This window comes from Canis lupus, chromosome 33, assembly GCF_003254725.2.
Source record: "Canis lupus dingo isolate Sandy chromosome 33, ASM325472v2, whole genome shotgun sequence".
Classification (NCBI taxonomy): Eukaryota; Metazoa; Chordata; class Mammalia; order Carnivora; family Canidae; genus Canis; species Canis lupus.
Genome location: NC_064275.1, coordinates 27245030 through 27258703, shown reverse-complemented (window position 1 = coordinate 27258703; position 13674 = coordinate 27245030). Strand labels below are relative to the sequence as shown.

Here is a 13674-nt window from a genome sequence, read left to right as displayed (position 1 = left end):
GGGAGCGGGGGAGGCTGCATGAGGAGGGGCAAAGAGGGTGGCGGAGGGTGACTTCAGTTTGTAGATTGGATAACAGGGAGGATGTCTCTACTGGCAGAGCTAGGAATGTGTGCAGCTGGCCTTGAGGAAGGATGATGTCTTCTGTGAACTTGTTTAAAGGCAGACTGGGGCGTTTAGACAAGGGACTGAGTTGAGGAGGGAGGCTGGGACTAGAAGTGCGAATTTGAGTCATCTACAGAGAGACATGCTTCTATCCGCCTATGGATAGAAGTTCTCTGGGAGGAAGGTGGAGAAGCCAACCACTGAAGTTTTCTCTCTTTTTTTGGCCGGGGACAGGGTGATGTGCATATTTAGAATAATATGAGATGGAAATAGCAGGCACCAGAGGCAGGAAAACTAGGCAGTTTTCTGTAGGGGAAGGCAGTGCAGCCCAGTCCCTGTCCTTCTCACCAGCCCATCCACCCCAGGGCTGTGTCTACCACAAGCCATCATCTTTCCCTAATGTGGGAGCGGTCCCGAGGAGAATCAAAGGTGCCACAGAAGCCACAAGCATCAAGACAAGAGAAGAACCTTCTCCCCACTCCCACATACTTAACAGTCCTCTATTTTTTTTTTTAAATCACTTAAATCCCTAAAGAAGTAGACTTTGAGGGGCACCTGGGGTGTGGCTCAGCAGTTGAGCATCTGCCTTTGGCTCAGGTCATGATCCTAGAGCAGGGAGCCTGCTTCTCCTACTGTCTCTGTCTCTGTCTCTGTCTCTCTCTCTCTCTCTCTCTGTGTCTTTCATGAATAAATAAATATTAAAAAAAAAAACAAGTAGACTTTGATGAGGTGGACATTTTCATTTAGGTGGAATAAACAGCTTGTCCTCTAGAGTCCTGAAGGAAAGGTTACACACAGACGTAGCAGGAAGATCTGAGGATCCAAATCCACAAAGGGTAGCCAGGCTTATCTGTTTCTGTCCTTCTCTCTGAAGAAAGGTGGCGGACCTTCTTGGGCTTCCCCCCTCCCCACAAAGATGCATTTCGCAGTGGGCAGGATTCTAAGATGCCCCTTGACGTTCCAGCCCCCTGGTGTGCATGCCTTGTATAATCTCATCCCTTTGAGTGTGGGTGGGACCTGTGCACGTGATGGGCTCTCACTCTCATGACTAACGTTTTGTGGCAAAAGGGAATTTTCAGATGTAATTCATGGCCCTAATTAGTTGACTTTGGGTTTCTCAAAAAGGATATTGTCCTGGGTGAGCCCGCCCTGATCAGCCGAGCCTTTAAAACAGATTGAAAGAGACCAAAGAGCCATGCTGTGAACTGTCATGAAAGGACCACATTGCTGGGACCAGAGGGAGGCTTCTAAGAGCTGAAAGTGGTTCCTGGCCAACAGCCAGCCAGAAAACAGGGACTTTGGTCCTATAACGACAAGGAACTGAATTTTGCCTATCATCAGTGAGCATGAAAAAGGACCTCAAGCCTCACACAAGCTCACAGCCACAGCCAACACTTGTATTTTAGCCTGGTGAGACCCTTAGCAGAGGGTCCGCCCTGGGGACACTGAGGTCATAAATTTTAGCTACTATGTTTGTGATCACTTGTTTTGTACCAAAAGAAAACTAACACGAGGTATGAAGAGAGACTATGTCCGTAGGGTGGATCGGCTCCAGAGGAGACTGACAACCACACTACACAGCAGAGCCCCACGTGTATGCAGGGCCTGGGCAGGCTGGCTGTGGTATGGCCCTTGCTGCTCCTTAGAGCAGCCCATAGGATAGGGCCATAACTTATTTCCTCCTGTGAAATGGCAAACTTCAGATCTAGAAAAGTGGACTACAATATAAGCCACGCTCCTGTGTGGTAGATAGAGCTGACTCTGAGCTGAGATGGCCACGGTACCAAGCCTGGTCAGGATTCTTAACCCTGGTGCCACATCTGATCCTTCCTTGGTCAAATATAACTTTAGCCCCCTCAGCTAGCAAAGCTGGACAGACACCCATGTATCACTTCTCAGGAGGGCCTCCTAAAATCAAGAAGGAGCGGGAAGAAAGGTAGAAGGAGAAGGAAAAATGGATTTTATTCAGCAAACAAATATTTATGGTGCTCATTACATGTGCAGCCCTATTCTAGGCCCCAGAAACACACAGTGAATAAAACAAAAACCCATGCACTCCAGTGAGTGAATATAGACCAATTAACAAAACGGAATCTAAAGAATAGAGTATGGAGTGACAATAAAGCAGAGGAGGAGTTGGAAGGGAAAGGGTTTGGAAAGGAATATCAGGAGCGTAGTTTGGGACATGGGAAATTTGAGAAGCCTATTGGACACTCAGTGGAGCTTATCAAGTAGACAGTGGGATATTCTAGTCGATGTTTGGGGAAGAATTGAGGCTAGAGATATAAATTTAGTATCTAAAACATAAGACCAGATGAGATAAAAAGGGAGTACATGTGGCTAATGAAGTCCAAGGGTAAATCCTAGGACCCCCTGACATGAAGATATCACAGGGAGAAGAAAGAACCAGAGGCTGACTTCAGGCTTCTGTGACAAAATACCACAGACTGGGGGGAGCTTAAACAACAAACAGGTAATTTCTCACAGTTCCAGAGGCCAGAAGTTCAAGATCAAAGTGGTGGCACAGTGGTTCCAGGAAGGGCCCTTATCGAGGTTTGCAGATAGCCACCTTCTTGCTGTATACTCATGTATCAGAGAGCAAGCTCTGGTCCCTCTCTCTTCTTAAAAGGACACTAAGCCCATCACAGGGTCTCCACCCTCATGACCTCATCTAAACCTAGTTACCTCCCAAAAGTCCTACCGCCAATACCATCACATTGGGATTTAGGGCTTCAAAATATGGATTTGGGAGAGGGGGCACTAAAATAGAGCCCACTGCAACTAGCAAAAGAGATGGCAAGGAAGAGGCAGTGAGGAAGGAGAAAAACCAAGGAAGGAGTTTCAAGGATGAGAAACTGATCATCAGGGTCAAATGTCACTGAGGGTTGAGTTGAGGATAAGAGAAAAACTTCATTGATTTAACATCATGTCATTTGGGGATCTTAAGAATAGTTTCAGTGGAGTGATGAGGATGAAAGCCTGATTCAGGTTAGATCCAAGAGAGACTAGAAGGAGAAATTAGAGGCAGCAAGTACAGACAACTCCGTTAATGAGCAGTAAAGGGGAGCAGAGCAGTGGGGCAAAGCTGCAGGGGACTATGATGGGAGAAACTAGAGCATAGCTGTACGTTGATGGGAATAAATGAAATAATGAAAAGGTGTACATTCAATTCCCAATGACACAAGAAAATAGAAATAATGTGACCCATTTGATGAGTTTACTTAGATTTTATGTAATAGCTGAAACATATGAGAACATATAAATTCTGAAGCACAATGAACACCCACAAAACCACCAACCACACCACGAGCTGGACCACCACCAATCATGTCTATTTATGTGCTCCTCACTCTCCCACCCTCTGCCTCTCAGAAGAAAGCAACGTCCCTGAATTCCGTGGTTATCATCTCCTTGTAAAGTCATATTCTCATCACTATAATCTGTTGTATTTATCAATTGATAGATCAAGGAAGACCTCACCTCTGCCCATCAACCCACCTTGTGCAGACAGACATCAGGCCACGTTGGTTGGTATCACAAAACTCCTCCCTTCCATTTAACCTGTCACACACTAAAAATCCATTTTTCATTTTCCATCTCCAGCTGGCCACTGCTTTACCAGAAACACCCCTTCTCCAACATGAAGATCGTTATTATTCATTCCTCTCTGCGTAATGTCCTCCACATGAAAGCAGGAACAGATATGCACACCTTCGTCCCTCATGTGCACGCGGACCCCATTGGCCATAGCACCCTTTTTCTCCTCTTCAAACCTCCAGCCTAGTCCTGGCATGTCCTGCAGGGCAGCTGCCAATGCCTGGTGGCCCCTCCACTGGGAGCTCAGGAAGGCAGGTGACGGTCAGTGGGTAGGCTTCTTTTATCCCCAGATCACCCATGATCTAGCGACCATGCCCAGATCACCCAGGATTCTCCAGGAATACAAGGACTTGCAAAACTCTGACAAATGCCAACACACAGGGCCTGTTACAAATGGATGACAGAAGGTTCTGAAAAGCCTTCTGCATACATAAACCAAACACCCAGCCCGAGCTTACTCACTGATGCTCGAAATTGCTTTAAGGAGAGACAACGGCTTTCATCCCACAACTAGAGAAAACTTTGAAGGCCCTGGATGAACTAACTCAAAGATTTAGACTAGTGCACACCAGCGTGTAAAAGGACTGAAAAGACTTGATCATGCAAAGGGCACTTTTTTAAAATAAGTGTTAAATGACAAGAGGTGGAGCAGAGAAAGATGGGGCTTTTCTTGCCTTCTTGGGAGCTTAAAAAGAAAAAGAAAAATCTTGAAATCAGAAGACCTAGAATCAAATTTTATCCTTATTGTCAGCTGCTTAACCACAGGCAAGTTACTCAAAGTTTGGAACCTATTTCTTATTTCTAACTTTTTTTTTTTTTTTTAAAGTAGGCTCTACAACCCAGGGAAGAGCCCAACATGGGGCTTGAAAGCAGCAGCCTGAGATCAAGACCTCAAATGAGACCAAGAGTAAAACACCCAATGGACTGAACCACGCAGGCGCCCCAAACCTATTCCTCATTTGTAAAATGAAGGTAAATACCTACCTATCTCCGGAGTTACTGTGAGACTTTAATGTCATGCTACTTGGTGACTATCTCCCTTCTTTCCCTGTCCCTTCAGGCACCCTGAGCTCTGTGCAAAGCCACACGAACTCTGTCCCCCCTGTTTCAGGATCATAGAGATTGAGAGTGAGGAATCTGGAACCTCGCACCGTGGTTCAAATCCCAACCCAGCACCTGCTGAGATCTTGGGCAAGTTACTTGAGGGCTCACCTGTAAAAACGGAGAGGGTAAGAGTCCTCGCCTCATGCAGGGAGGGGGAGAGTGTAAGCATTAACACGTGGCATGCACTTAGGAATCGCTTTGGCACACGCACACGCACAAAGCGCTGCAAGAAGTGCTCGCTCCTATGACCCGCAAGGGCTTCCCCCCACCTGCCCACGTGCCACAAGCCAGGATCATTTTAAGCTCCTCCACTCCGGCTCTCTAATATACAAGGCCCCCTGCACGTGGCCACACGGGCCCCAGGTGTCCTGACGCCCCCAGCCCTAACCCTACGCGGCCAGGCCAGCTGACCCCCACCCCCACCCCCCAAGCAAGACTGCGAGCAGTTCCCAACAATCCCAACCCTGCGGCCCAAATCTTCCGCAATCCAGACTCTGCTGGAAGGGCTGGAGGGGCGGGGCCTGCGGGGCGGGGGCGGGGCCGGCAGGACGGTGGGCGGGGCCTGTGGGCAGGTGGGCGGAGCCGAGGGGGCGCTGGGCGGGGCCTACAGGCCGTGAGCGGGGCAGGTGGGCGGGGCCGGCAGGGCGGTGGGCGGGGCGCGGGGCGGTGGGCGGGGCCTATAAGCCGTGAGTGGGCAGGTGGGCGGGGCCGGCAGACTGTGGGCGGGGCCGTCTCTGTGACGTAGCGCCCAGGTCCCTCCCACACGGTTGCCAGGCAGCGGGCGTCCAGGTTGCCAGGGAAGGCCAAGCGCTAACAAAGCCTGGTCCCGCCCCACCTCCCCTGTCCCTAGAGGCAGCGGGTACCGTCTTTCCCCGCCCAGGTTCTGCGGCTTCCTCTCGCCAAGGGTGCGTGGGACTGCATCGGCCCCCACACCTCCCGTCTGAGGCTGCACGCGAGGTGTCGCCTCGTATCAGACAGCAAGTTTGGGAGCCAGCCTCAGGTAGCATCCCTAGAGGGCAGGTGGCTGGAGGGTTGGTGTCCCGAGCGCCTCCAGGGCTGAGGGGGGCTGAGGGAAGAGTGCAGCCCCTGGGCCCACCTGGGTTTTGAATATCTCCTGTTTGCAGAGCCAGAGGAGAGGGTTGCAATCCTCAAGAGATCATGATCACGGGTGAGGATTGCTCTCTGCCCAGGCTATATATGTATTTTGTACTCAGAGCTACTATTTGAGGATTTCTTACACAGAGGACAGTGATTTGAAAACAGAACAGAATCTGGGATCAGAGTCCTCTCCTGATTAGCCAAACCACTTTTTTTTTTCCCATATCTTTTGGGGATGGGAATTGTCATGGGTTCATGGGTATGAGCAGCACTTTAAAAACTGCTATCAATCATTCATTTTCCTAATATCCATTGATCACTGACTGGGTTCCAGGTGAGGCATTGGGGATTCTATAGTGAGCAGACACTGACTGCCCCTACCCTCAAGTTTAGTCTATTGGGGGTAGCAGATGTCAATAGAATTACACAAATAATGTAAAATTAGAGCTGAGCTAAGTGCTGTCAAGGAGAAGGTAGGTACGTTGGTGCTCTGAGAAGGTATAATGCAATGGACAGAGAGGTCAAGGAAGGCTGAGCTGAGATCTAAGAACATGCAAAACAGTGGGGGAGTCATTCCAAACAAGGGTAAACCATGTGTCTAAAACCAACCACCTCCTATGCCCAGCCCAAACAAGCATATACGATTGTCTGGTCCTTGGCTCCAAGAGCTGTTCATACAACCTGCCTCTGAGATTCTGGTGTCTGGAGCCTTCCATTCACGTAACTGCAGCCTTTCGTTAATATAACTGAAGCTCTGTTTAACCTACACCAATAAAACCAAAAGAGCAATTCCAGGAACAAATCTATATTATGTATTTGATAAGACCTGTATTCCGCAGCACCCGATACATATGTGTTGACCTGCCATTCCACCTTGGGAGGCATGTAGGCTTCACAAAAAAAGGAAATGTGTTGTATTTTAAAGAGTTGTGGGGGCCTGGAATAAATAAATGAGGAAGGCCTGTCATACCGAGAGCTTTAAGAGTAGAAAAGAACTTTATAAAACATTAGACTCATAGACTAATAAGATACAGTGGACCTTGCCTCACTTATTTTATCTGATTTGAACAAATGGTCTATATTGCTCAAAGGCAAAAAAAGTTGGGCTTTGGTGCCTCTTCAACCTAAGGACTCTCTCAAATCTCAGTGGCTCACAAGTACGTGGAACTCCTGAGAGTAAAAGGGAACCTGGGAGGAGAATTTGACCTGCCTCTCCTTCAGGGTTCCCCATTTGTACCACAGTGCCACCATCTACCCCGTCATCCAAGCTTGAACAGTGGGGAGTCACCCTATACTCCTTTGTCCTCCTCCCACAGTGGGTACCGAGTACTATATATAGCTCCTGCCCCTCTTATCCCTCCCCATTGCAATCCCCAAAAGGCAACGATGCTCTCAAGTTGTCGCCAAAATTGCCACCATATTCTTTTAGCCAGGCTCCCTACCTGAAGCTTCACTCCACTCCCCTCAGCCCATTGACACAGCTGTTGATCAGTCAGTGTGTGTTTCAAAGTCCAAGAAAGAAGAAAGAAAAAAAGAAAAAGAAAAAGAAAAAAGAAGGAAAAAAAAGAAAAGAAAGAAGAAAGAAAGAAAAAGTCCAAGAAAGAGAAAGAAATTGTAATTGTATACAAGTTTAACAAAGAAAGTGCAACATAAAGAATTTTTAACTACGATGGGATTGGAATAATGGAAGATTGGCTAGTAAGATGTAAAAAGGGATCAGCAGTACACAAGAATCACTAATACGAGAAGCAACCACTACCTTCAAGATAGATCACCCAAGAAGGAGCTAAGCTTGTCGAAGAGGGTGTGGCCACAGTTCACCCAATGGTAGAGAAATTGCTGAGGTGCCATGCAGGCAAAAATCTACAGTCTAGAATGTGGAAGAAGCCATTTATAAAAAAAATATGACCGCGGGTGATTATTGTTCTCTGTCCAAACTCAGTGGCAGCTACTCTGCTGCAGAGCTTCCCGAGAGAGGTGCCAGGAGAAGCTGGTAGCCGTTGGGCACTGCTGGCTGCCAGGCACTGCAGCAGTCAGGCACGCAAGAGGTTACACACGCAGGGACCAGAGGCTGGAGAAGCTGCGCGCTATGGGATTGCAGCACCGGGAAACTGCATGCTCTTCATGCCCAACAAGCAGAGCACATGGACTCCATAGAAGAAACCCTTTCCTCCTCCGGTATCTCTACCAACAGAGTGTGATGGGCCAGCTGACAAAGGAGAAATAGTTAAAGGATCTAATTCCATTCTTGCCAAGGAAGCAATGCAGGGTGAATTTGGAGCTGAGAAGCAATAAATTGATAACTGGCATATCAAGCTGACACCAAAATCTGATTGTGTGACTCTAGTGCCTAAATCCTCTAGTGGCTCCCTGTTGCCTTCAAGATAAGGTTCTAAAGCTTTAGCACAGAATTCCAGGTCTTTTATATTCTGGACTTGGGCTACAGTTCCATGCCGAGGCCCAACTACTCCACCACTGCCCACCTTAACCCTCCATCATTACTCACACTTCCCTGAATTCACCACATTTTCTGATATCTTCACACCTTTGCCTAAGTGGTCCTGGCCCTACAAAATTGCTCTCATCAGTAAGTAGGTGCTTATTGAGTACCTCCTCTATACTGGCGCTGTTCTGGGGACTGAGCATACAGCAATGAACCAAACGGGCTTCCCCAAGTCTGTTCAAATATCACTCTTCAGGAAGTATTTTCTGATGACTTTCTCCTAACTGCAAATGTTAGATGTCTTATCTAGGAGATTCTGTTTTCCTAGATCTAGTGCAGACTTTTAAATACCTATCATACCCTATTTTTTAAAGATTTTTTTTTTAATTTATTCATTCATGAGAGACAGAGAGAGAGAGAGAGAGGCAGAGCCACAGGCAGAGGGAGAAGCAGGCTCCATGCAGGGAGCCTGATGCGGAACTCAATCCCGGGACTCCAGGATGATGCTCTGGGTCAAAGACAGACACCAAACCACTGAGCCATCCAGGGATCCCCTATCATACCCTATTTTAATCACTTTCCTACCAGTCTCTGTACTAGCCTCCGAGCTTCTGAGGGTGGAACAGATGACTCATTTCTTTCTCTCTGTTTTAAAGATTTTATTTATTCATGAGAGACACACAGAGAGAAGCAGAGACACAGGCAGAGGGAGAAGTAGGCTCCCTGATGTGGAACTCGATCCCAGGGCCCTGGGATCACAACCTGAGCCAAAGACAGATGCTCAACCACTGAGCCACCTAGGCCCCCAACTCATTTATTTCTATATCCCAGTATTCAGCACTGGTCCTGATACGTAAGGTTTTATTGAATTATTTGCTCTAGACCACATAAATAGCCAAAGATAAGCTTAGGACCAGACTCTTGGTCTCCTGTTTAATAACCAACAGTGCTTCTTCACTGGAGCTTGCCCTGCTCTGTGAGTGTTCTATATCACCTCGCTGTGAAGGACAGTGTTTTTGTGTTGAAAAAGACAAGTGCAATGTTGAACATCATCAGGAATGGTAAAGGAAACAGGAAAAAAAAAAACATAGCTCTATCTTATATTGAAAACTATGGTGCATTCCCTCAGAGTTCTCACATATGTTGAGTTTCTGAATCATAAGAGTGCTATAATGAAATCAGAAGTAAGGAGGACAAGCTAGAGGAGGAAAATGATGTGGAGTTATTCTGATCCTTCACTCTGAAAAAAATGAAGGCTAATAAATTAATGAACGAGTGTTAAGGTGGCCCCAGATTGTATACCAGATCCCAAAATTAGGACGACTTCAGGGAGCACAGTTAATATGATCATCTTTAAACGGCATCTCTGGGCTTGTGTACCATGATATGAACATAGGGGATTTAAAATATGAGCATGACCTTGCAACCCAGCATTTGCACTACTGGGTATTTACCCCAAAGATATAGATGTAATGAAACGATAGGACACCTGCACCCCAATGTTCATAGCAACAATGTCCACAATGGCCTGTGGAAGGAGCCACGATGTCCTTTGACAGATGAATGGATAGAGAAGATGTGGTCTATATTACAGTGGAATATTACTCAACCATCAAGAAAGGATGAATACCTACCATTTACATAAACATGGATGGAACTGGAGGATATTATGTTTAGTAAAATAAGTCAATCAGAGAAAGACAGTTATCATATGGTTTCACTCATATGCAGAATATAAGAAATAGTGAAAAGGACCACAGGGGAATGAGGGGAAACTGAGTGAGGAAAAATTAGAGGGTAAGACAAACCATGAGAGACTCCTAACTGGAAAACAAACAAAGGTTGCAGAAGGGGAGGTGTGTGGGGGAATGGGGTAATTGGGTGATGGGCATTAAGGAGGGAATGTGATGAGATAATCACTGGGTGTTATACTATATGTTGGCAAATTGAATTTAAATAAGATTTTAAAAAATAAAAAATAAAATATGAGCATGGCTAAGTTAAGATAAATCAAAAGGGATACCTGTTAACTTATTAAATGATAAATATGTGGAACTCATAACTTCTAAGAGGTGGTATTAGCATGATATATAAGCAATTTTGATAAATTTGCTGATAACCAAGCCAAAAACTCCTGCTCAAAAAAAGGACAAGGTCAGGTAGGACAGCTCTTAGCAATATTGCTGTTGGCATCCAGTGCCAGGTTGGCTTGACCATGGATAGCCCAGGATAGAAAATGATCTAGATCTCTGTGAAATAAAGTTGGAGAGGCAAAGCTTATGACTAAGATGAATTGTGAAGAACTTGGAAGTCAGACAGGACATCATTTTGATGAGGAAAGAAATGAAGCTACTAAAGGTTTTTGAGAGTAATGTGATAATGTGAGTGGTTAAGACAGGTTACTTGGGAAAATGAAACCTCAATTTCCTGGCATTGGGAAAATGATTATAATATTAAAACCTACCCACCTATAGGGTGTTGTGAAGATTAAATGACATAATGAATGAGCCCTGACTACTCTTAGGCTTTTCTTATACTGGACATTATTCCATTCTTTGCAATTATATGGAATATAGTTAGACAGTTACCATACTTCTGAGACAAGAAATTAGGACATACTCTGACAAATAAGTTTTGTTCCACTTCAATGTGCTAAAAATGTACTCTTCATGATGCAAATGGGAATATCCAGGATATTTCAGTGATTTAGGGGAACAGCAGGACATAATATTTGAGATGAGAGCTGTCCTAGAAAAAACCCATAATGTGTTAGTGCATTATTTAGAAGGAGGCAGTATGGTATAGTGTAGAAAGAGCAATGGTGTAGACACAGATTCTTGCACCTGCTCCAATATAAACTGTTACCCTGTGCCAATCACTTCAGTTCTTTTGTTTGTAAACTGAAGATCAATCCTGAACTACATTGTAAGTCTAATTAAACTCCTTCCTTTTTTAAAAGGTGTTCCTTTTTGTTTTCCTAGCTGATGGTTTTCTTAAAAAGCTCTCAGGGACTGAAGTGGGAAATGAAACAGAAAGGGTCAAAAGTGGCCGTGATACATCAGACAAGGCAATTGAGAGAGTAAAAGTCTGTCTGGGACTGACAGTGCTTTTATGGGAAAGGAGAGCTCTGTAGTGTTAGCTGGCTGATTCATTTACAGCGTGGTTGAAAGTATACGTGGAAGATTTGGGAGGCATCAGAGTAGAGCTCTGGTTGAAACCACAAAAATGAGCCTTATGTTCAGCAGCTCAAGAATCCAACTGCAACAAATTTTAAAACTCTAGAAAATATATTGTTAAAAATATTGCGAATGTTTAAGTGGTGGAGACCATTAAAAGCAATGAGGACTAGATGGATTAAAATTCCAGGAGGGTGTGGAGCCCCTCCAAGGTGAGCTGACCATCACAAGCCATTTATTTTTCCCTGAGGCCATTTGCCAACTCTGGCTGTGGACTGAGGATCGTGCTTGACCCCTGTAGAGTGACTATTCTGGAGGAAAGAGAAACTGGTAGGGTTTTGGTAGTCAAACAGCAGTGGCATGGCAGATTAGAAAATTTTAGTACACCAAACACACTTTAGTCAACATCTTGACATATAATAATGAAGCTTGCAAATCTCAGAAACAAAGAGAAAATCCTGAAATCAGCTCAGGTCTAAAGGCCCATAACCTACAAGGGTAGAAACATTAGACTGGCAGCAGACCTAGCCACAGAGACCTGACAGGTCAGAAAGGATTGGCATGATATATTCAGGGTGCTTAATGAGAAAAATCTGCAGCCAAGAATACTTTATCCAGCAAGGATGCCATTCAAAATAAAAGGAAAGATAAAAAAAACTTTCAGGACAAGGATGCCTGGGTGACCCAGTGGTTGACCATTTGTCTTCAGCCTGGGGCTGAAGATGATCCTAGAGTCCTGGGGTTGAGTTCCATGTCCAGCTCCCTGTGGGGAGCCTGTTTCTCTCTCTGCCTATGTTTCTGCCTCTCTCTGTGTGTGTCTCATGAATAAATAAATAAAATCTTTTGAAAAAGGAAAGATTTCAGGACAAACAGAAACTAAAAGAATTTGTGATCACTAAACCAGCCCTGCAAGAAATATTAAAGGGGATCCTTTAAGCAAAGAGAGAGTGGGGATCCCTGGGTGGCTCAGCGGTTTGGCGCCTGCCTTTGGCCCAGGGCGCGATCCTGGAGTCCCAGGATCGAGTCCCACGTCAGGCTCCCGGCATGGAGCCTGCTTCTCCCTCCTCCTCTGCCTCTCTCTCTCTCTCTCTCTCTCTCTCTCGCTATGTCTATCATAAATAAATAAATAAATATTTAAAAAAGAGAGAGAGAGAGAGAGAGAGAGCCCAAAAGTAACATAAACCGAAAAGGAATAAGATGATACACAGAAACAGTGACTTTACAGGTAATACAATGGCACTAAATTTATATCTTTCTATAATTACTCTGAATGTAAATGGACTAAATGCTGCAATCAAAAGATATAAGGTATCAGATTGGATTAACAAAGCTGTCTGGAAGAGATTCATTTTAGACCCAAATACACCTCCAGATTGAAAGTGAGGGGGTGGAAAACCATTTATCATGCTAATGGACATCACAAGAAAGCTTGGGTGCCAATCCTTATACAGACAAATTAGATTTTAAACCAAGGACTCTGGGATGCCTGGGTGGCTCAGCAGTTGAGCGTCTGCCTTTGGCTCAGGGCCTGATCCCAGACTCCTGGGATGGAGTCCGACATTGGGCTTCTTGTATGGGGCCTGCTTCTCCTCCCTCTGCCTGTGTCTCTGCCTCTCTTTCTGTGTCTCTCACGAATAAATAAATAAAATAAAATAAAATAAAATAAAGTAAAATAAAATAAATTAATTAAATTAAACAAAAGACTGTAATAAGAGTTGAGAAAGGACACAATATCATAATTAAAGAGTCTATCCAACAAGAAGATCTGACAATTATAAATATTTATGCCCCCAACATGGGAGCAGTAAGTCATATAAACCAATTAATAACAAAATTAAAGAAACACATCAATAATAATATAATAGTAGTAGGGGACTTCAATGGCCACTGACTGCAATGGACATATCATCTAAGGAAGATCAACAATGACACAATGACACAACAATGACACACTGGATCATGGACTTCATAGATATATTCAGAGCATTCCATCCTAAAGCAACAGAATACACATTCTTCTTTTTTTTTTAGATTTTTTAAAGATTTTTTTAGATTTACTAGAGACTACACATTCTTCTTGAGTGCACATGGAGCATTCTCCAGAATAGAACACATACTGGGTCACAAATCAGGTCTCAACTGGTACCAAAAGAT

The 13674-nt window shown here is 45.0% G+C and overlaps 1 protein-coding gene across 1 annotated transcript in view; it reads left to right on the top strand.

Annotated features, from left to right (window-relative positions):
• The first annotated feature begins 5578 nt into the window (after positions 1-5578).
• ROPN1 (rhophilin associated tail protein 1) overlaps positions 5579-13674 on the top strand; it is a 34649-nt gene continuing 26553 nt past the window's right edge. Inside the window, exon 1 of the mRNA XM_025474963.3 lies at positions 5579-5803. The gene's annotated coding sequence lies outside the window, so the exon portion shown is untranslated. The remainder of the gene's footprint in view (positions 5804-13674) is intronic.